The sequence below is a fragment of the Telmatherina bonti genome (genome assembly GCF_933228915.1).
Source record: "Telmatherina bonti genome assembly, chromosome: 8".
Lineage (NCBI taxonomy): Eukaryota > Metazoa > Chordata > Actinopteri > Atheriniformes > Telmatherinidae > Telmatherina > Telmatherina bonti.
Genome location: NC_136626.1, coordinates 12248691 through 12260418, shown reverse-complemented (window position 1 = coordinate 12260418; position 11728 = coordinate 12248691).

Here is an 11728-nt window from a genome sequence, read left to right as displayed (position 1 = left end):
ACATTGGTATCAATAATTTTCTGAGGTAATTATTGGATCAGAAGTTGGAAAACAACCACCACAGAAGAAGCACAGAAAGCTTTACATTCATTTTGCAGGATTTCCATATTTGTCTCTTAAACACACGTCAACATTTGGCTTCCTGTATTTTGTGTGATGCCTATTTTTTTCAAGATGTGGTATGAACGGCTGTATCATATCAGGAACTCCGACTAAATGGGAAACTAAAGCAAATATTTAATCCGTGAAATAGATGCAGATTTGACCTGCAGGTGTCCGCTAATACTGCTTACACTTGATAAAAACACAAAACCAACAAACATCCAACTACACCACCAGAAGAAACAAATCTGTTAACTTGGCTTCATTAAACAGAATCAAAAATCTCATCCAAACTAAAAAACAAAACGTTTTTTCAGTCTCCTCTACAACAGTGGAATAGCTCTTGTAGTGTTTTGACCACATCAGGCTGCAGTACAGAGATCTGTTTAAAGCCTGGAGCAGATGCGAATGATAAAGCAAAGCAACTACAGGATCTAAGGTTTAAAAGATCTGCACCTCATCAGAGTTTGTGTCAGGATGTTGCTTCAGAGAATCGTCATGTTTCCTACTTCCTGTCTTTGTTGAGCCAAACGTGACACTGTCATGCAGCTCTGTGTAACTTCAAGTGGTGAATGTCCATTTTTAGGAGACTGTTCCATTTAATCAGAGCTAAGCTGTGCTACTTGATCACTCTTTTCTCAACAACATGAAAGTTTGGGTTTGTTTTCTATTCTCTAAGTTGGGGGTGGGCAACTCTGGTCCTCAGAGCCTCAGTCATGCAGATGTTCAGAGTTTCCCTGCTGCAATACACCCGACTCAAATCAATGGGGGATTAGCAGACTGGTGCCGAGTTTGATGGGGAGCTCTTCAAAGTCTGTGAATTAAGTCTGATGTGTGTCAGGTATGTTGTAGCAGAGAAACTCCGAACATTAGCAGGACTGCGGGCCTTGAGGACCGCAGTTGCCCACCCCTGCTCTGAATAGTAGCTGTTTGTTTTGTCTGATCTGAGCGGAGCTGCTGCGGTGCTCCTCATGTAAGCGGAAACTGGCTCATCACCATCTTCAGTGCATGGACACTGACATTCCCAGATATCTGATGTTAGAATAAAATATTTGTCATCCCATCAGAAATGCCAACAAACAATCAGCATTGGCCTTATCCCAACCCTGTAATGCTGTATCATATTTCATACTTACACTTCCACATACGTATTTGTTGCCTTATGGTAAAAACGGGGCTCAACACCCCAAGTTGATACTTGTCTTCTGCTCCCGAGTGGAAACAATGAAAATACAATAATGCACCATTATTTTAACACATATCCCTCAGTTGTTGTTGATTTGTCTTGTCTCTCTGCCACAGCGACTCATTGCAGGGGCAAATTGGCCTGTTGGCCTTCCCGATGCTGACATATTTCACACAGTAATAGACCATAGACATATATAAACAATACTTTTAAATTATGTTTTTTTTATTATATTTTATTGAAGGGTCCAATAAAACGAGCCTTTTCTCCTCCTTTTTTTCTTTGGTCTGGCTTTAAAGGGTTAATCAGGTGTGAATGCTATGCATCAGGATGTGGTTTTTATGCTGGTTATTTATTTTTCCACAGGTAGCACTATTTCCACGGTAACGGAGGAGGGAATAGTGACGAACACAACTGAGGCCTACTTCTCCAACTTCACCTCTTCATCCACTGTGAATATCACTTCCAGTGCATCGCAGTCTCAAACAACGGCTCGTTTTTCATCTGAATTCACTTCAATTTCACCACAAATAAACAGGACTGAGGAAACTAATCCAAGCACCAGTCCAGTCACTACAACTGTAACCAACACATCAACTGAGAAGATTTCCCAAGGACAGACATCCCCATCAGCACCAGCATCAGAATCACCAAATGTTCCTGCAAATGTAAACACAACCAGCCCAGGTCAGACTATCAGACAAAATGTTTGAGGGTTTATAGATTAGCGCTTAAAGAATACTTATCATTATCATAAGACTAAAACATTTCCAACCTGTTATATCTGAGGTGTTTGTATCACAACATAAGCTCTCTGCATCAATTAAAAGATGAAGACTGTGCTTTGGTTCTGTGAAATTCACCAAGAAAAAGAGTACAACACAGCTTAATAAGATCAATACTAACTTACAGTGCTGTAATGGCTAAATGGTAGCCTTAAACAAATAGCTAATGGTTTGCTTTGGCTGGCAGCAAAGCAACAGGAAACCAAACCCCATTAACCAAAAGCCATATGATATGATGTGAAAGAAGAGAATCCAACATCACAAATGCTGACAACATATGTCTGGTACTCGTTTGTGGTCAGATCTGCAGTGGCAAAGATAAGCAACAACAAAATCATCAAGAATTAACAAAGCATGACGATAATTTACAAAGAAAACCCACATAATTAAGCACATTTCAAATAAACATACATACAGAGAAGTGCTACACAGTAAGTTTTAAATTAATAGACTGAAATTAAATTGAACTAAAAATCAATAAACACAAGTTATAACATTACATATCAGAAATATTAATGAGCACAAATATTAAAGTAAGCCCTAAATGAGAGCGCCACGGACAAAAAGTTTCATTTTAATGTTTGCGTTCCAACGAGCAGAACAACATGTCCCACACTGTAAAGGTAAAGGCAGATAAAACTCTTTCCTGGAACAATCAATCATAAAACTAATAAGTTTTACATCTTTTCATTGGACTTCTTTTCTTCATCACCCCCAGTTCCTTCAGCCGACGGAGTAAAAGGAGAGTTGGCATCGAACCCCGGCCTTGTGGCCATCCTTTGCATCTTCTGTATTGTCTTCGGTCTTGTACTTGTGGTTGCAACGGTGAAATGTATCCGATCACCAAGATCCAACTTCGAGAAGCTTGAGGACATGCCCTTGGTGAGTTGGCACACGGATGCTCTTATGGTAACTGTTTAACAGATTTACAGAATGAGCTCCAAACATCTTTAGATATGACTGGATGGTTGAATACTTGTTTTAAAACAAACTAAAGGCCGACTGGATGGACGAGCGACTTCAGTTCAGAGTCGACCACAGCTGGGACAAACTGAGATGCAACATTATAACCCTTCAGTCATAATGTGGCATCTCTTTTCCTTTTCCTCGCAGCAGTGAACACAATGCTTTGCTGCTCTCTTTTACGCAAACAGGAAGTCTGACTGGATTGTCAGTGTGTGGAAAAAGTCTCGCAGGGCATTGTTTGTGGTTCATAAGTCATGACTAAGCTTTTCTTTAGAAATGGGAGCTTATCATGGCCCTTCGATCAGTTTGTCAGCAGGTATTGAGACTCCATCAGCATTTGGAGGCTTCAGATGGTATTTAAAGTGGAGGTAGAATTTCTGTTTCACCATGGGGGAAAAACAGCTGAATATTTTCCAGAGATGCCAGTAAAATACTGCAACGGCTGTTTCTCTGGAACAAAATTACAAAATATTGCAAAGTTTTCTCAGTACAGTCCTGAGCATCAACAACAGCCTGTTTAACCTGAATAATAAAGGAAAAGTTGAGTTGTTACCTTTTGCAGCAGTGAAAATTAAAACTAAAAATAGATAAATCGTCCTAGTTGTTGTACTAGTTTACACTTAACCACTCACTCGTAATAAACAGCTTCATCATTGACAATCTTTCTTGGCACATGCACGTACCTGCTATAAAAACCTTTCTGTGTGTTCTGTTTTATTAGAACAGAGTGCATTACATAGGCTGGGAAAGCCACACATACAATACATGACCTACAATGGGGCAGGAAAGCAGCTGAATTAGCAAAATGTGCTTGTAATGATGAAAAGATAACTGGCAGGGTTAATCAATGACAAAACTGCCTTCAAAAACAGACGAGTAAAAGTGACTTTGGAAAACTGCATTGAAAAACGCTCATTTTAGGCAATGCCTTTGTTTCTGTGCACTAATTCACCAATTTATTTTGCTTTCTTGCTTACTTAAGTTGGTCACAAAACAAAGGAAATGCTGAAGTAAATATATATACATGTGTATGTGTATGTGTGTGTGTGTGTGTGTGTGTGTGTGTGTGTGTGTGTGTGTGTGTGTGTGTGTGTGTGTGTGTGTGTGTGTGTGTGTGTGTGTGTGTGTGTGTGTGTGTGTGTGTGTGTGTGTGTGTGTGTGTGTGTGTGTGTGTGTGTGTGTGTGTGTGTGTGTGTATAAAATCAATCCACTGAACACACCTTGCTGACTGCAGCTTGACGGCTTGTTTTCCATCATCTTCCAGGGCAAAGTGAATGAAGAGTCTCCATTTGCACATTATTCAAAATGATGGAGGAGGCTTCATAGGACACCAAATATGAGGAGGAGTCCAGTCTGCTGTGTGACGGATGTTTCTGGATGGAAATATTGTCCACAACAACCAGCATTGACAAGCTCTCTTCTTCATTGCACAGCACTTTTCTCAATGCTACTGCAAAAAAATTTGGCTGCTGGTAATTCAGCTGAACTCTGAAACATGCATTTCTCATCTGCATTATGGCACATTATTACTTTCCATGATTATTTATAAACCTAATTGTAGATTTGGTCACTAACAGCAAATGAAAGCTATATTTCTTATGTTAAAACTTTCAAATCAATGAAATCTACATACATAATTTTTTTTTTTTTTGGGCAATGATTTAATTTTTATCAACTCATCTAAGACTGTACTGTTTATTTCTGTACTGTTATTTCTACCTTTTAATCACTGGTTTATTTTACTTAATGTGCAGAAATGTTTTTTTTTTTTCTCCTTTTTGTTTGCATTTCCATGAAAATGAGTTTTGCACTTTGTCTTTACAAGAAATATTCACATATGGAGCAAAGCTGCTGTTTTTGTTTTAACATGGAACACAGATCAAGAAGTGACTTGGCATGCATTAAAATCAGTGTAACTCTGCAGCAGTGCAATGTGTATTGCCCAAAGATTTCATTTAATACGTGAGGTAAAAAGGTGGATCTCTCAGTACCATTGCCCCCCATAGCTATAATAAATAAATGAAATATATATACACACATACATATGTATGTATGTATGTACACATATGTGTATATTTGCTTTGTTTCATTTTATATTGGGTCCATTTTTTTTTTTTTTTTCTAAATCATGAAAATCCGGAAGGTATTTTCAGAAGAGCCACCCACCTACTTGCTGCATCCTGCAGGGTGTTGTCTTCACACATGCATGAACAAGTTGTGTTTTCAGATTACTGAGCGTCCACAGGTAAAGCATGATAATACAGGGCCTGACGGTGGAGATTGTAAAAGATGGTCAGAACCGGTACAATTACTGACCATTGTGGCCAAACTGGTTGAGCATTGAAGGGTGTGGTTGTGTTATCTTTTGGTGTGGCTTCAGTCCTGAGACTCTTGGGAAAACAAAGGTGGGGTGGGGGTAGATGCCTGATGCAATGTTGCTTTGTTTTTCTGCCTCAAATCTATATGAAAGATTTAGACTAAAACATTTGACTACTTGGAGACTGGAGAGTCATCTGTAAAGAGACAGAAGTGAAATGTGGATTTTCTTGACTTGTGGATGGACTGAATGTGGTTTATTAGTCTATGTAAAAGCTATTGATACATCTGTTTAACTTACCCTTAGACTGAAATGTATTTCCTTGTGCACCCATCAGTGACATAAATAACAAATCATGTTTGGATTTGAAATAAATGTATCTTTAAACATTTGGATTTAGACCCGTTTTCATGTGTAACTTGTGACCTCCTGAAGCATTTTCCACGTGAAAACCTCGACAAATTGAATATAAATTATCTGCAGGTTGACTTTTTATTTAAAAAAAGATTATAAATAAAGGAAACAAAGCTGTATGTGAAGGTGTCTGCGTATATCAGCAGGTAGAAAGCACCCGCTGGGCAGACCTCGTGCTCTGCATGCTAACGTTGTTTACGTGCCACTGATATGCTTCCCGTCATGTGACCAGCCTGCCGACGTCACAGTGACGACACGGGGCACGCAGCCCCGCAAGTTGCAGAGTTTGAAGTCTAAAAGTTGGCAACTATTAACTGTAGCAATAAAAATGGAAAAGGCTGATAAGTGCTGTCGCATTACATGACAGACACTTTGAGAGGCAGAAAGGAAACCCCGCGGTGAGAAGACCCGCCGGACGCCGCGGTGAGTGAAAACAAGCTCGACAAACTTTCCTCCGACACTGATGCCGCGGAAGATGCGCTCAGATAGGAAACTCCTTTATTTGTCAGCCTCGGTTATTCTACGTTAAACTAAAAGTAAAAACGTGCTGATAAGTTGTTCTAAAAAGAGACTTAATTTGATTGACCGAGTTTAACTATGAGCTTTTACGGAAACTTGTCTTAGATCTTTGAACGGGGTTTTCTCAATGAACATAATGTCTAACATCTACAATGCATTGATTCAGTGAAGAGAAAGCATATTCCCTATGTTTTCTTTAAATTCCATGGAAACATGACGCATATTTCTCTGGAAGTATTAATACTAGTCTGCAGTGGACTTGTTCTGCAATAAGAGCTTCCAAAGAGTTTCTCAACAGCCTCACTTAATCTGGCCACAGTCGCGTTGTGTGGGTTTATTTCTAGTGGTCATCTCTCATGGAATAGTTAAGTTTTAGGAGTAAACCAACATGGAATGTGTTTCCCCAAAATATTTATGCATCCCTCTTCTCTTTATCTCCTTCCTTCCTCCATATCTGCTTCCTTCCTTCTGTCTCAGTGACCCCCCCACAGTGACAGACAGACTCTTGATGCCTCTTCACTGCCTGACAAGTTTCTTTCTTTACTGTAAATTGAATTTCATATGTAGTTTTATGGAGTGTTAGGTCACCTTGCCTGTTGCTTTGTACATAATTGGCTTTACTTTTGTTTTTCTATCCAGAACTGGGTGGATTTTGTGTCTTTGTTAAATTACTTGAACAAAAAATATTTGTTAAATCAACTTTCCCTTAGCCCTGCGATGGACTGGCGAGCTGTCCAGGGTGTACCCTGCCTGTCGCCCAAAGCCAGCTGGGATAGGCTCCAGCTTCCCCGCGACCCTGAATTGGAATAAGCGGTTCGGAAAATGAATGAATGAATGAATGAACTTTCCCTTAAAGATATTAGACATCTAACTGATGGACTAAAAAGGTCCATCAGGACATAAAGGTTTTTGCTGGGTTTTATTTAGATCATTTTTGTATTTTTTTTATTGTGTTTTGTTTGTTATGTTTATTTATTTCTGTGAGTTTAACGTCACCCATAACAATTTTTGAGTTGATAAAGTTGCTTTTAGCTCGACTGTAAATGCAATCAGATTCCATCTATCATTATTAGGGCTTTTTGCAGTGAGACATGAAATACTCTCCTTCACTGCATGTGCAGTTTTCCTCTTAACTCAGAGTTGTGTAATAATTTTGCTCAGGCCTCCTGCAGTTTGCTTATCTTTCTAAAGTTGTTCAGTCAGACCTGTTTCTCTGCTGTGGACAACTTTGTAAATTATTCTGTATCATCACTTCCATGCAGATCTACGCATCCCCTCTGTGTCCACTAGATGGCAGCATGCTCCACTGTTGAGCCAGAGCTGTGGCTTCATCCAGCAGCTATCTGAGCCTGTAATGCAATGGCATGTCTATGCCTGCCCTTTTCTGTTTGTGTGTGACTCATTTATAATTGTGACACTGGCATTGCCAAAATTGCTGAGAAGATTAAAATTATTTAGAAAAAGAAAAACTAGGTTTCCATAGAGATGAGACCAAAATACAGACTTTATTTGTCAGCAACCTTTAATACGGCGGCTGGAGCTTTTTCTGCTCAACCACGGAAACGATGTCTTTCTCAAAGATGATCTGTTTTTAGAAATAAAAAGTTCACTTTACAGTTGTTGAGTCACTGTGATGCGTCTGTTTAGATGGCCGCATGGTGGAAGTTTGCATCACTCACCGAATCACTCATCTTAACTGGAAAGTTACTTTTGAGCAGTGTGGATTTTAAAACGCAATACACAAGTACATCTTTTGTTACTTGAGTACAATACTTAAACAAAAGCATGTTTTTGCTTCTCACCATTGAGGTTTCTGTGTGTAGAAGGTGAGTGTGATGGAAGTCGAAAGTCACATTTTCCCACAGTGTCTTTCTGGTGCTGCAGTGGAACCCTTGGACCCTTTGCAGGGATTATCAGCCTAGTTTCTAACAGGCATATCTGCTATCTGCTGTGCGTCACCACAAAGATGGCATCATAAGACGCCTGAAGTGTTCACTTTATGGTGGCTGATTGTAGAATTCAAGAAGGATGCCGCTCCTCAGATAGTTAATCATTGCAGGTTCTGCTGTGCCAGGGCAGAGGGATCAATCCACACTTCGTGTGAGTTACTGCAGCTTGAGAGTTTTGCTCTATGTGTGTTATAATGTGACATTCTTAGTCGAGGCACTTTAGCGAAAATACCTTTTATTTTTCAGTTTGAAAACAGGCCTCTCTTTTTTTTATATACTGCTCTCCCTCCAAACTTCAACATCAGACTGATAAAGATCCCCTGATTGCATGCTGATGTGCTTCGCTTCGCCACACAGCTGTGTCTGTCAGGTTCCCTGCTGCTTGTTAAAAATGCCCCTCTCTCCCGTCTGACTCCTTCTCCTTCAATCAGGCTTCTTCTGTGCTCTGAAAACCTCTCGTGGCTTTTCTCTGGTGATTCTTGGATAACAGCGGAAACAAAAATCCAAACCAACAGCGAGTTGGAAATGAAACTGGCATTATTTCACCATGGATCACAATGACATACAACTGGGCTTGTCATGTAGTCTTCAGCGTTTGATCCTCCTAATGATATAACATAAAAAATACTTTAATAAACCCAGAAGTATGAACACTGAAAAAAAACAGAAGGGAGAGTATGAATGTTTTTTAATCACTGTACGATATGGAATATAATAACAAAATGTTATGAAATGATAATACAATTAATATCTGATGTATATGCATTTAATGAAGCACTAATAAGAAACCTGTTAAGCTCTGATGGCTCACAGAATATGTTCTGAAGTTAACCCCCTCAGGAGGACACATTATAAAGAAAAGCACAAAAAACCTAATAATATTAATGATTCCATTCAGTATTTTTGCAACCCGACCTTTGTTATATAACTAAACATGATGCATTCAAGACTGAAGTGATAAGTGACCCCAGAGGGGTGAAAATGTCCTAATTAATAAGGTTGTTTTTGCTTTGGTGGAGCCGTCCTGAGAATCCTGCTTTCTTTGCAGCCTTAGAAAACGTTGCCTGTCTTTAAAGAAAAGGCCGGCTTTCATTATTTCCAGTTGTGCTGCTGAAAACAAGTAGATCAAAATGTCAAAGTCTACTTTCAGCACTGCCTGAGAGCATCGTTTGATTGCGAAACCTCTCAACAGAAAGGCCCTTGGAAACTGCAGTGGACTTTTTTGAGGGGAGGAGAAAGCTTTTACAGCGAGAAGAAGCCTGTCTTTATCTGGAAGCAATGAAAATTAAGCGTTTCGTAAAACCTTCAAAACATAAAATGTTGAGCAAGAGTTTATATTGTTGTTGTTCTTAGAGCTGAAGTTTATTTCAGCTGAAGCAGCATCACCATCCAACTCTTAACAATTTAAGAAGTCTTTTTTAGGGCTGAACCAGATTTTTTTTTTTTTACCCTGCGGTATCTACTGTAAAATGAAAAATATGCAGTATTTTTTAAGAGTTGACTAGAATAGCGCTTTAAGTCACAATGCACTCCTGCCATCTCGTTGAAAACAAACCTGGACTGATCTTAACTCTTTTTGTTAATATTACAAGACACGTTTTGTTCTATGAAGTGCAAACGTGAACTGTGTTTTACAACAAAAGCTTGTTTATTGCCACTGGCAATGAACAAACCTCTGTGTCTGGTACCTTTCAAGTCAGTAAGAACAGGCTGAGGTGACGTGACAGTAGGATTAAGAATGTATGAACAGAAACTTTATTTACAGAATTGAACATCTTTTCATTCATTCTGAACTTAAACTCTGTGTTGTTACGTGAAATTCAACATGTAAAGTGTTCACAGCATCTGACGCTCAATAAACAGGTTTATTTGGAAAAAAATCACTGTGAATGTGCTTTTAAATTCTTAGCTTTGCCCAGAAATATCTTCTTTGTTGTGCTTGTAAGAGAAAATCATAGTTCTTACAGTATTTAACTCACGCAAACCACCGAAGGCCACAGTGGCTGCAGAAACTGGACAACACGGAACAATCACAGGCAAGAAAATACAGCAGAAAAATGCAACAGACATCACAGGAGACAAAGAATAGTCACTGCAAAGACCTGCCAAACAGGAATTTATGTCAGCAGGAAACAAGACAAAGACAACGCAGAACTGATAAATAACAAGTAATATAGAGCAGTATGCAGGGTGAAAACAGAAGAAAAAGGTTCAGGGGTGATTAAATAAACAAGAAACAGCTGCATAGCAACAAACAGGAAGCAAAGCCAACTGATTACACAAACAAGAATCCATTCTCCAAACCTAAAACCACAAAAACCAAAATACTTCCTGCTTTAAAGGTGAGACTAAAAACCAGAATCCAAGCCGATGGTTCTGAATTTCTTTTACTTTGCTCCTGTTAACGTGGCCGGCCAATCACAGCAAGTGGGCATCAATAAATCTATAACAAAAGCTGAATGATTGTAAAATTTAAGTCTAAAATAGTGATATTTTATTTATTCATGATGTATATGTCACTTTTATGCGAAATGGTGACATAAATATTGTTCTGTACTGCAAATCACCAAAAACACACTTTCCTTTTTCCTCCAATGGTGCCATGTGACATGGTGCAATAATGCAACATGCATTTATAATGTGATTTAAATGACTATAAAAAATTAAATGTGATTTTTTAAATTTTAAATTTTAATGGGTTATGAGATGCAGTTCCTCAGTCCTGGGACACTGCAGGGGTGCAGGGCAACGATATCTCCAGGAATGTAAATAATGAATTTAAATATACCATCAAAGAGTTTTAAGGATGGGAACTTATTGCTTTAATTTACAAAGATCTTTGTTTGACAAAGTACATGTTTTGATTTTACTGATTAGTGATGGAAATAGCAAAGATTATAGTTTGCAAGTTATAACCATTTTAAAAGATACTGTGAGAGGCACAAATATTGTTTTTGCAATCTGAGTCTGTGAAGAAATCACAGGAGGATGATGCAGTTCTGCATCGTAGCTTCAAAGTCTGTGACATGATGGGGATTTTCAGCTGCTGTCATTGGTCCGATCGTTTCATTGGTATTAATTATAAACATTTCTTCTGCTTCTACACTGCATGATATTTCAACCCTGTTTCTATAAAAGATAAGAATTTTTTTTCTAAGAAAAAACAAACATCTCTTACTTCTAAACAGCAGCTGAACTTTGCATCTTATTAGCAAATATTGGTTAACTAGAACGTATTATTGTGATGTTATTATAATGTTCAAATTTCTGTTTGTATAAAAGATGCATTTAACCCTTTATAGGGCACTCAATGACATACATTGAAATGAGAAGTTTCAACCTTACAGTGTCCTTCTGGTATGTAACATCACCTCCATTCTGTTGCAACATTAAGAAATAAATAAATAGTTTCATGTTGAAAATAATAGAAAACAAAGTGATCAAAAATAGTCACTTGCCTCATAAAAATCTATCAAAGACTATCAGCCTC